We start from the raw sequence: 9,976 nt of genomic DNA on the forward strand, positions 1-9,976 counted from the left end.
TCCAAAACCAAGTGCACAGTACCTGTGCCGCTCTAAGATTTTCTACTCTAAAACTAATTCTAACCTGTTGAAAGAATCGCATGAAGCAGAGCACACACTTGTAATTTGCTGCTGATTTCACTAGAGGGACCAGATCCTAGAGACTTTGATTATGAAAAAGCTGCAGACAGTTAAGAAGATGACAAGAATATATAAAATGTTAATCTCGAGTTTAAATCGATATAAGGTCAAGATTCCAACATTTCATCATTGCGAAGGCCCTGACCCAGCTACTTCTTCATGCCACCTTACTGGCAATATATTCTGGGGAGAACACTGGGGGTAACCGCTCTAAACATTTATTACAGTGAGAATCCCGTTGGATTCATCATATGAATTGTATTTCACCATATGAGCTTAATGATAATATAGGTTTGAACTGCTTTTTATAATTGCAAACATCCCTTTAAATCTTAGTAAAAAAACATTTGATATATTATAAAATGTATATTTTATTATAAATGCCTATCAGATACTCCTGCTTGCCTTTGCATTCTGTAGGTTAATCAATTCGGATATCATTATATATTACTTTATTTATTAATTGTAGCCAGCTAGCAATGTGTATGTTTTTGTTTCTATGGTGATGGTACACTCTGCACGGTGCATCACGTCACTGCCTACGGACGTGACGTGATGAAGTTATCCATCAGCGCCACCAGCCAGGTGGTGGGCATCACTCCCGGCGCTCCGCTCTATACGTGGTGACATACTGCATACATAGGCCTGTGCAGACACTGGCACAGGGGCTTCCTCAATGAGACCTCCCCCCATCCCCTTCCGGCACATACACTACTCACTGCTCAGGTAGTAGTCTATGACCCGGTGGGGGGAAAGGTCCCGTTGTGGCACCCCTTTTGCTGGCTTCTGTGTACGACAATGACTGCATATAAGGTAAGCTTTGTATATTGTGCATTTTATCCCTGACTAGCTGATGTACCCGGTTTCACCCGGTTAGACCTTACATATTTACTGTTTCCATTTATATCTCTCCAGTAACATATTAATCCTTCGCCTCTATAGTAATGCATCCTTTCCCTCACTGCTATAGTAAGACATTACCCTTCTTCACCCGTGTACTAACACTTTTCACTCCCTTACCTCTGTAGTAACATATTTCCCTCCCTCGCCTGTTTTTTTTAACACATTCGACATTTCCCTCCCTCGCCTGTGTATAAAACACAATCGCTCCCTCACACCTGTAAACACATTACCCCCACTCACCGTGTAGTAACACATTCCCTTCCCACACCTTGTAGTAACACATTTGATATTCCCCTCCCTCACCTGTATAGTAACACATTCTTCTCTATCACCTCTATAATACATTCCCCTGTCACTTTGTGGATGATTATGACATCATGAATATGCTAATCAGCCCATCTGGCACCACTTCGGATAATTAGTTGGTGCCTATTTATTCTTATTTTGGCTGTTGTACTGGTAGCTTGAGAAAGGGCACTAGCTGCCCGAAACGTTGCTGTACATTGTATGGATTTTTAAATAAACACTCAGGTGTTTGAATTTATTTGGGAGTGCCCTTTTCATTACGTTTATAATTTTTTGATCATAGCACCCTGATTTGAATGTTGGCCTTTGGAGTGCCCATTTCGTCCAGCATTATATACACAAACATATATTATATATTTATATACATACACACACACTAGTAAATAAATGGCCCTGAGTCAACTCTGCCGCCCCACCCCCTCCCATTCCTCTTCTCTCCTGCTGCTGCACACACGTTCAGGTCCGGATTATAGGCAGGGCGGACGAAGCAGTCATACAGGAGCCTCCACACATTGAGTGCCCACACACTGCTGCAAACATTGGCCGGAGCCCCTGGCCGGCTCCAACCTCCCAGCAGCCTCACATAGTAGTGCACATTCACTGTCACTGAAGGTCCCCGCCCCCTTTGGCAAAATAATGCCTCGATTAGTGGGTGCGCATGGTAGGGGGAGGAGCCTAATGTTGTGAAGTGCCCGCCCTCAATAGAAAGCTGCTGCTGTAACAGTCAGGTAGTGTGTGCAGGCTTTCTTAGTTCCTCCCATTATCTCTCTCTTCCTCCACTTCTCTCTGTCCCCTCCTCCTGCTCTTACTCTCTTCCCCAATCACCCTTTCTGTCTCTCTCCCTCTCTATCTCCCTTTATCCCCCCCTCTCTTCCTTCCTCTCCCTCCCTTTCTCACTCTGTCCCCTCCTCCCTCCCTCTCTGTCTCTCTCTCTATATATCTCTTCTCTCTCTCTCTATAGCTATCGTATGTATATACTGTATATCTGTATGTATGTCCTCCTACTCAAAATCCTGCGTTTGCCCCTGGCAGTGTACTAGATCATAGGGAAAATCTTGTTTGAAAAAAACACACATCTGTTTATGAAAAATTTATGTAATAACACTTTTGCATAATATACAATATAGATACCAATAAATACAGTGCAATAATTCTGCTAGAGCTCTAAGGATCAAATAGAAAATGATTCCCAATCCTTTTCCATAAACAATGTATTGAATCAAAGCAATATGATCAGGAATCCATAGGAAATACTGGCCTGTGTGGATTTGCCGAAAAGCATAAATCTAGTTTATGTAATCCAAGTGATCTTCCACTTTTTTGCGCCAGTTCCTGTGTGGGCATATTAATACAATGTCCTTATTTCTGCCGCATATACTGTTACATATATATTGTGACACAGTCGGGATAGGAGTCCCTCTCCTGGGGTAGATGGACTCATTCTTTACACACACAGCATCCAGAGAAACAGGACACAGTTCTGGGGTTCTCGTGCAAGCTGGTCAGAGCCAGTCTTTATTGTACCAGACACATAAATAAAATAAAACAAACAAAATCCTAGCCCATCTGGACAGTAGGTTCCCTCACTATCAGAACACTAAACAAGTTCATGTCCACAGTACTTACAGGTTTGTATCAAACAGTGTCTCAGAGCAAGCTAGCCTGCGGGCCTGCTCTCCCAGGTGTGAGACACTCAGCCACAACTAAACTCAGCTTATATCAGCCATTTCCAGGTGCAAGCCCTAATGAGCCTGCTACCAGGCTGAAAGGCCCTACACCTGGAGTGGCCTGTGGATGGAGCCCTCCCTTTCCTCACATCCACACCCCCAGGACCCATTCCGGATTTTCACCAAAGCCGACATTTCTAGTCTGTTTTTTCAAACAGACTTCTCCTGGGGGTGAAACTATATAAAAAAGATAAATAAAGAGGAACTAAAATGGATGGTGAACCATCACACCTCAGGGACTGAACCTTGATAACGAAGGCAAATCTATAATAGTGGGTTAAAGAAGTAAAAAAGGTCACATACGGCCCTACATCTCCAATTACCATACTTTATTATAAAAGAGAAGCCATCCCATTAAGGGTTTTGAATCACATATGCAGGCTATCCTATTAAGAAGGATTTTCAAATCCTCCCTATATGAATTATCCTCCTTTCATTCATCTTCATTAACATAATCAAATATATTTATTAGCCACAATTCACGGGCATTACACCAGCTAGCGCCTTGGACTAACATATAGGCCCGTATTCAATATTGGAGCAAACTTTTCGCTCCACATCGGAGCTTTTCTGGGGATAAAGTATAGGGCGCGTGCCCGCTTTATCCCCGTATTCAATGTGGAACCGGCGAAAACAGAAGCCTGCGGAAAGGTATCGAGAAAAATAGGGGAATTTTCGGGAATTTATCCTGGGACCCTCCTAATGATGTCCAGACATGGAGGATCACTGTGGGTACCCCCGTTTATCCCTGCAGAATGTGTTCTGCATTTTACATAGCCGCCGCAGGTGTTTTTTTCCCGACATTGAAGAAGTGATGCAGAAGAGCACTTAGGTTTTTTCGTTTTACAAGTGCTCCCATCAAATTTGGGGTACATGAAAATGGGTACTCCCTAAACTAATTTTTTTAAAATTCTGCAAAAATGCACCTGCCGCTAATAGCCTATTTTACAAAACACCTGCCGCATACTTACAGAATACCCCCGAACCTGTTTCGCTATTTCTAAACACTGTTCCCCATTTTTTTTTGTCCACTATGCTGCCAGGAGTCAATTGCCAGCAGTGTTGCAAACATGAAGTAGTATGCTGCGACTTTGCCGGTCAGTGGAGAGTTGCATTCTTGCCGCTTGCATGGCAAACATGCGCACGCATCTCGTCATGTGATTTGCCGTGGCTGCTTGCGATACCACCATGCCAGGGCTGCATTCGCACCATTAAATCCTATGGATCGTGGGTGCAAACGCAGCACATGTACCCGTTAGCGGGTGCACGACTCGCACCATACGTGGCACGATTTGCAAAGATGCAAGTGGACATATCTGTAGTAGTCGCTACATGAGGCCGTGGCAATTTTATTGATGGGGCCCCTACAAGCCTTAATCCAGCGCTGCACACATTTGCATGTCACTAACATGGACGGCATGTACAGAGGTGCCTGGGACGTGCACATATCACAGTCAAAATTAGGTAATCACAACCTTAATTTTGATCAGGGAACAATTTTATAATACTCCAAAGGCTTACCTAGAGTGTATTTGTGTGTTTTATAGTGCCTAGAGTGCCAGGATAAATGCGTAGCATCATGTAGGATCCCCTCTAGTCCGAAGTGCAGCAACTCAGCGTGGCATCAATTCCACAAGTGTACAGAAGAACACTGGGAAGGTGTTGACCCATGCCATCTTGATAGCTTCCTTCAGCTCCCATCCGTCGGGCACCCACTATCATGCCCCATTCAAACTCAGATAATTCACGTCGCCTTGCCATGAGCAACTTAGATTATAACTGATGCAGGTCTGGTCTGGGCATTTCCAAGATGTCACTGTATGGTGATGACACCTACCATTACCTTTACATGTTGCTATCCCATGACTTTTGGCACTTCGGTGTGTGTATATTGTGTCCATATAAAGCCCGCACTCACAATAGCATATCCATCCAGCTGGGGTGCAAACTCAATGTAACCACACAAAATATGAGGTTCACATATGTAAAAATAAACGTTTGGAGGGCAGTCACCATTGCAGCAGTAGAAAGACTTTTATTGATTACATACCACCAGTGTTAAGGCACATATTCCGACGTTTCATTTGTTGTCAGACCTTTGTCAAAGTAAATGAATGTCAAGAAAAAGCCACAGCCATCAGAAGTAGTCAAAGGTCTAACATCAGACTGAAACGTTGGGATAATACGATTTTTACTCACCGTAAAATCTCTTCCTTGGAGTCCATATGGGGGATGCCATTACTTCTGGGTTATGCATAATGAGATGTGGAGTCGGACACTAGCTTAATTGAAACTGGCTCCCACCCCCTATATAACCCCCTTCCACACTAAGCTCAGTCTATGTTTATCAAAGCTGGAGGAGACCCACGGAAAGAACTGAGAAACCAGAAACTAACAGGTATCTTAGTATGAAACCAAACAAGGGAGGGATTGCTGCATCCCCCAGATGGACTCCAAGGAAGGCGACTAAAAATCATTTTTCCTTTATCATCTATCAGGGAGATGCCATTACTTCTGGGACATACTCAAGGAAGAAAATTAAGGTGGGGGGGCGTCGGAACCGACTGCTCTAAGAATTTTCCGTCCAAAACTTGCATCCCTTGCACCAAATGTGTGAAAACGGTAAAATGTTGTAAAAGTGTGTAAGGATGACCAGGTAGCTGCTCAACCTAGGCATCATGCTGTACAGCCTAAGAGCCTCTGACAGCACGAGTCAAGTGAGCCCGAATTGAGGCCGGAACGGTCACATTCAAGGACAAATATGGCTACCTAATGGCAGAAGTGACCCATCTAGCGATGCACCCTTTTGAGGCAGGCCAGCCTCTCGATCAACACCAACAGGGAATCTGTATGCCTCCAAGACGCAGTGCGGTCCAAGTAATTGCGTAATACACGAACCACATCCAACAGTGCAAAGGAAGAAGCTTCACTAACCACTGAATTCTGGCGAAAAGCCGGAAGGACAACATCCTGGTTAATGTGGAAAGCAGATACCACCTTTGGCAGAAAGGAAGGTTTAGTGCGTAACACTTCCCTATCATGAAAAATAAGAAGCGGAGCTTTACAAGAAAGCCGCTAAAGCCGCTCACACACTAGCCGATATTTTGAACAATTGAGCGATAATGATATCGTTCAAAATATCAGCTAGTGTGTATGTTAAAAACGTCCAGTGATGCAGATTCCCGTTGGTCGTTTACGATAACCCCAGTCGGCTGTACAGGCAGCCCAATCTGGGGTTATCGTGAGCGATGCCATGCTCCTGAATGCAGCATGTCCCCCCACCAACCCTCCCCCCGCCGCCATTTGTCACTGGTCAGCATTGGCAAGTGTGTATACTGACATCCATATGCTTATGACCAGGTAGCACAGTAGATGTTGTTGTGAATTTTATGGTTTTTGTTTGTGAGAAAAAGGAGCGATAATATGCCAATACGTCACTTCCTGTCTAGGAACCATTGAGTCTTCCCCGGGGACATGAGCTGTTGTGTTGGTTCCGCCTGCTGGCATGTTTGGCATTATGCGGACGTGCGGTGTGGCTGTTCAATGCCACCCCGGGATGCGTGGGCCCTGGATCACGGAATGATGCAGCTGGCAATTGGTGGTTACACAGGTGAGTGCAGTTATTACATAATGGGCCAATTGGCGGGAAGATTTAAGCCAGTTCAGTGCAGCAGTCCCCTGAGGAAGGAGGAACTGAAACAGCTGTTGGGATGAGATGATCTGGGTTTGAAGCAGTGTGCTGGGAAGCAACACACATAGGCAACCAGGTATTTTATACATTGTGTAAAAACTTACCTTCTTCTTGCCTGCGGCCCGGCCCCCTCAGATGTGTGTCTGGCATGAATAGAGACTCAGGGACTTTGTAATTTGGTGACTCTCTCAGGGGCCGTCTTTAGAGTGGGAAACAGGATTCACACAAATCTCTTAACTAACTCCCACTCTGCTAGTGCTTATTCCCGTTTGCCAGAAACTAAGCACCATAAATCACAAACATTAAAATAAAGAAAACCTAACTAAAAAGCTAGGACTCTAAGTCAGTGCCTTACTCCAAAGGCACTAAAAACAAGACTGAGCTTAGGGTGTAAGGGGAGGGGTTATATAGGGGGTTGGTGCCGTTTTCAATTAAGCTATTGTCCAACTCCACACCTCACTACACATAACGCAGAAGTAATGGTATCACCCACATGGATGATAAAGGAATGTGCCTTAACACTGAGCTGGTGGTATGTAATAAATAAAAGTCTTTTCTATTGCTGCAATCGTGACTGCCCGGCAAACTTTTATTTTCTATACATATACACACACATATACATTATATTTATATATATATATATATATATACACACAGTGGTCGAAGTGGGAATTCTAAAGTGGGGATATGGAGGTAGCCTGTGCACGTGCCGTAGTCTCGTGCACAAAAAATACGGGTGTGGCCATGCATCACAAGGGCGCCACTCAAAATGGGGTCTTGTCAGCATTCCCTTAAGGTAGTGGATAGATCCCCTTCCGTTTCTGTACCATGATGTCATTAGTTACTGTCCGTCATTCTCTACCATCCACGTGGGCACAGAGGGGGAATACAATCTTGTGGTGAGCGAAGCGAGCCCGCAAGGGGACAACTGTGTTCTTTTGGTGGACTGTATGGGCAGGAAACTGCACTTCCGCCCACACTGCACGCCACAGGTACAGAAACAGAAGTGGATTTATACACAACCATTCCCTTAATGTCTTATGTCATCCCTGCTCCTCTTCCTCCTTCCCTTACTTACCCCCTGCACCACTCAAACTTGATCCCTCTTTAACCCTGCACTTTTTTGGTGAGACACACAGGGGTGGACAGGTACACAGAGGTGGTGAGGCACACAGAGGTAGAGTACTTCAGAGGGGGACAGGGGTGGACAGGCACACCGAGGTAGAGTAGTACACAGAGGAGGTGAGGGCACAGGGGTGATGGTGAACACACAGGGGGACAGCGCGGGAGGACAGTGCACACACGGGGGCAGTGAGGGAGGACAGCACACACAAGGGGACAGGGAGGGAGGTCAGCGCACACAGGGGGCAGGGAGGGAGGTCAGCGCACACTGGGGGGCAGGGAGAGAGGCAACGCACATGGGGCAGTGAGAGAGGACAGCGCACACTTGTAGGTAGTATGTAAGGACAACGCACACAGGGGAACAGGGAGGGAGGTCAGCGCACAAAGGGGGGCAGGGAGGGAGGTCAGCACACACAGGGAGGCAGGGAGAGAGCACAACGCACACGGGGCAGTGAGTGAGAACAATGCACACGGGGGCAGTGAGTGAGGACAGTGCACACAGGGGGACAGGGAGGGAGGTAAGGGCACATACTGTAGGGGGGCAGTCAGGCCCGGCAAGAGCCGTGGTGGGCCCCGGTAATAGGGGCGTGGCCTAATAGGGGAGGCGTGGCCATGCCCCCTTGCCGAGAGAAAAAAAAACATTTGCGCGGCGCTGCGCACTGGGGAGGGGGGGCGCTCTGAGCCCCCTTAGCCCGGCGCAAAGCCAGGGGGGCGCGATCAGTGTGATCGTTCCCCCACACAGGCATAGGCGACTGCTGTGGCTGCTGCTCAGTAGCCACAAGCAGTCTCCAAATGCAGCTCAGCACACGCTGTGTGCTGGGCTGCTGTGAGGGGGGGGCAGCGCCGGACCCAGGCCCCCACCGGGCCCCTCAGGAATCCTGGGCCCGGGTAATCTGTACCCGCTCCCCCCCCTCTCGGCGCCCCTGGGGGCAGTGAGGGAGAACAGTGCACACAGGGGGATAGGGAGGGAGGGAGGGCACACGGGTACAGTGAAAGGACAGTGCACACATGGGGACAGGGAGGGAGGACAGCGCTCAAATGGGGACAGGGAGGGAGGAGAGCACTCAATTGGGGACAGGGTGGGAGGACAGCGCTCACATGGGGACAGGGAGGGAGGACAGCGCTCAAATGGGGACAGGGAGGGAGGAGAGCACTCAATTGGGGACAGGAAGGGAGGACAGCGCTCACATGGGGACAGGGAGGGAGGACAGCACACACAGGGGAACAGGGAGGGAGGTCAGCACTCACAGGGGGACAGGGAGGGAGGTCAGCACATACAGGGGGACAGGGAAGGAGGACAGCGCATACAAGGGGACAGGGAGGGAGGTCAGCACTCACAGGGGGACGGAGGGAGGTCAGCGCATACAGGGGGACAGAGAGGGAGGTCAGCGCATACAAGGGGACAGGGAGGGAGGTCAGCGCACACAGGGGGACAGGGAGGGAGGGAGGCACTCACAGGAGGACAGCACACATAGGGGAACAGGGAGGGAGGACTGTATATACTGTACACAGGGGCAAAAGGGAGGGAGAACAGTATGTGACGTGTTCAGTAAGCAATAGTTTATATATATATATAATTCACCTTTTTCCTCCTTGTGCTGTGGCTGCTTCCAGTCACTCTCCCGCAGCCCTGCTCCATTGTCCGGCTTCTCCTCGGAGTCCTGGCTGAAACCTATGCGGTGCCCCAGGCAGGACCCACCTCCTGTTTCTCCGCACATGATTAGTTCCTGTTCTCACTAGTTTTTGAGTGGCTGAGCTCCTGACACTGTGGCCTCCTCACCTCTATGGTTCCGCTGCCCGGCAATACCCTCCCTATCTGGCCGGCAAGCACTGCACCCCATGCGGCGTCAGCAGCAGCATGTGACGTCATCCTTCACATGAGGGGAAGAGCTGTAAGGGGCAGAGCAGAGCTAAAGGCACCCAAATGGATCCGGTCTGTGCCAGGTGCCATTGATCGTGGCTCCTAGAGGCCACCTCGTTCGTTAACGCCGGCTGTGACTGACCGCCCAGCATACTATATACACACACACACACACACACACACACAAATCAGTACGATATATACCAGTCCTTCTCAGATGTTCTTTTGGACCAACAAGTCCCAGAG

This window comes from Taudactylus pleione, unplaced genomic scaffold (genome assembly GCF_031769625.1).
Source record: "Taudactylus pleione unplaced genomic scaffold, aTauple2 ptg000256l, whole genome shotgun sequence".
In the NCBI taxonomy this organism is placed as follows: domain Eukaryota; kingdom Metazoa; phylum Chordata; class Amphibia; order Anura; family Myobatrachidae; genus Taudactylus; species Taudactylus pleione.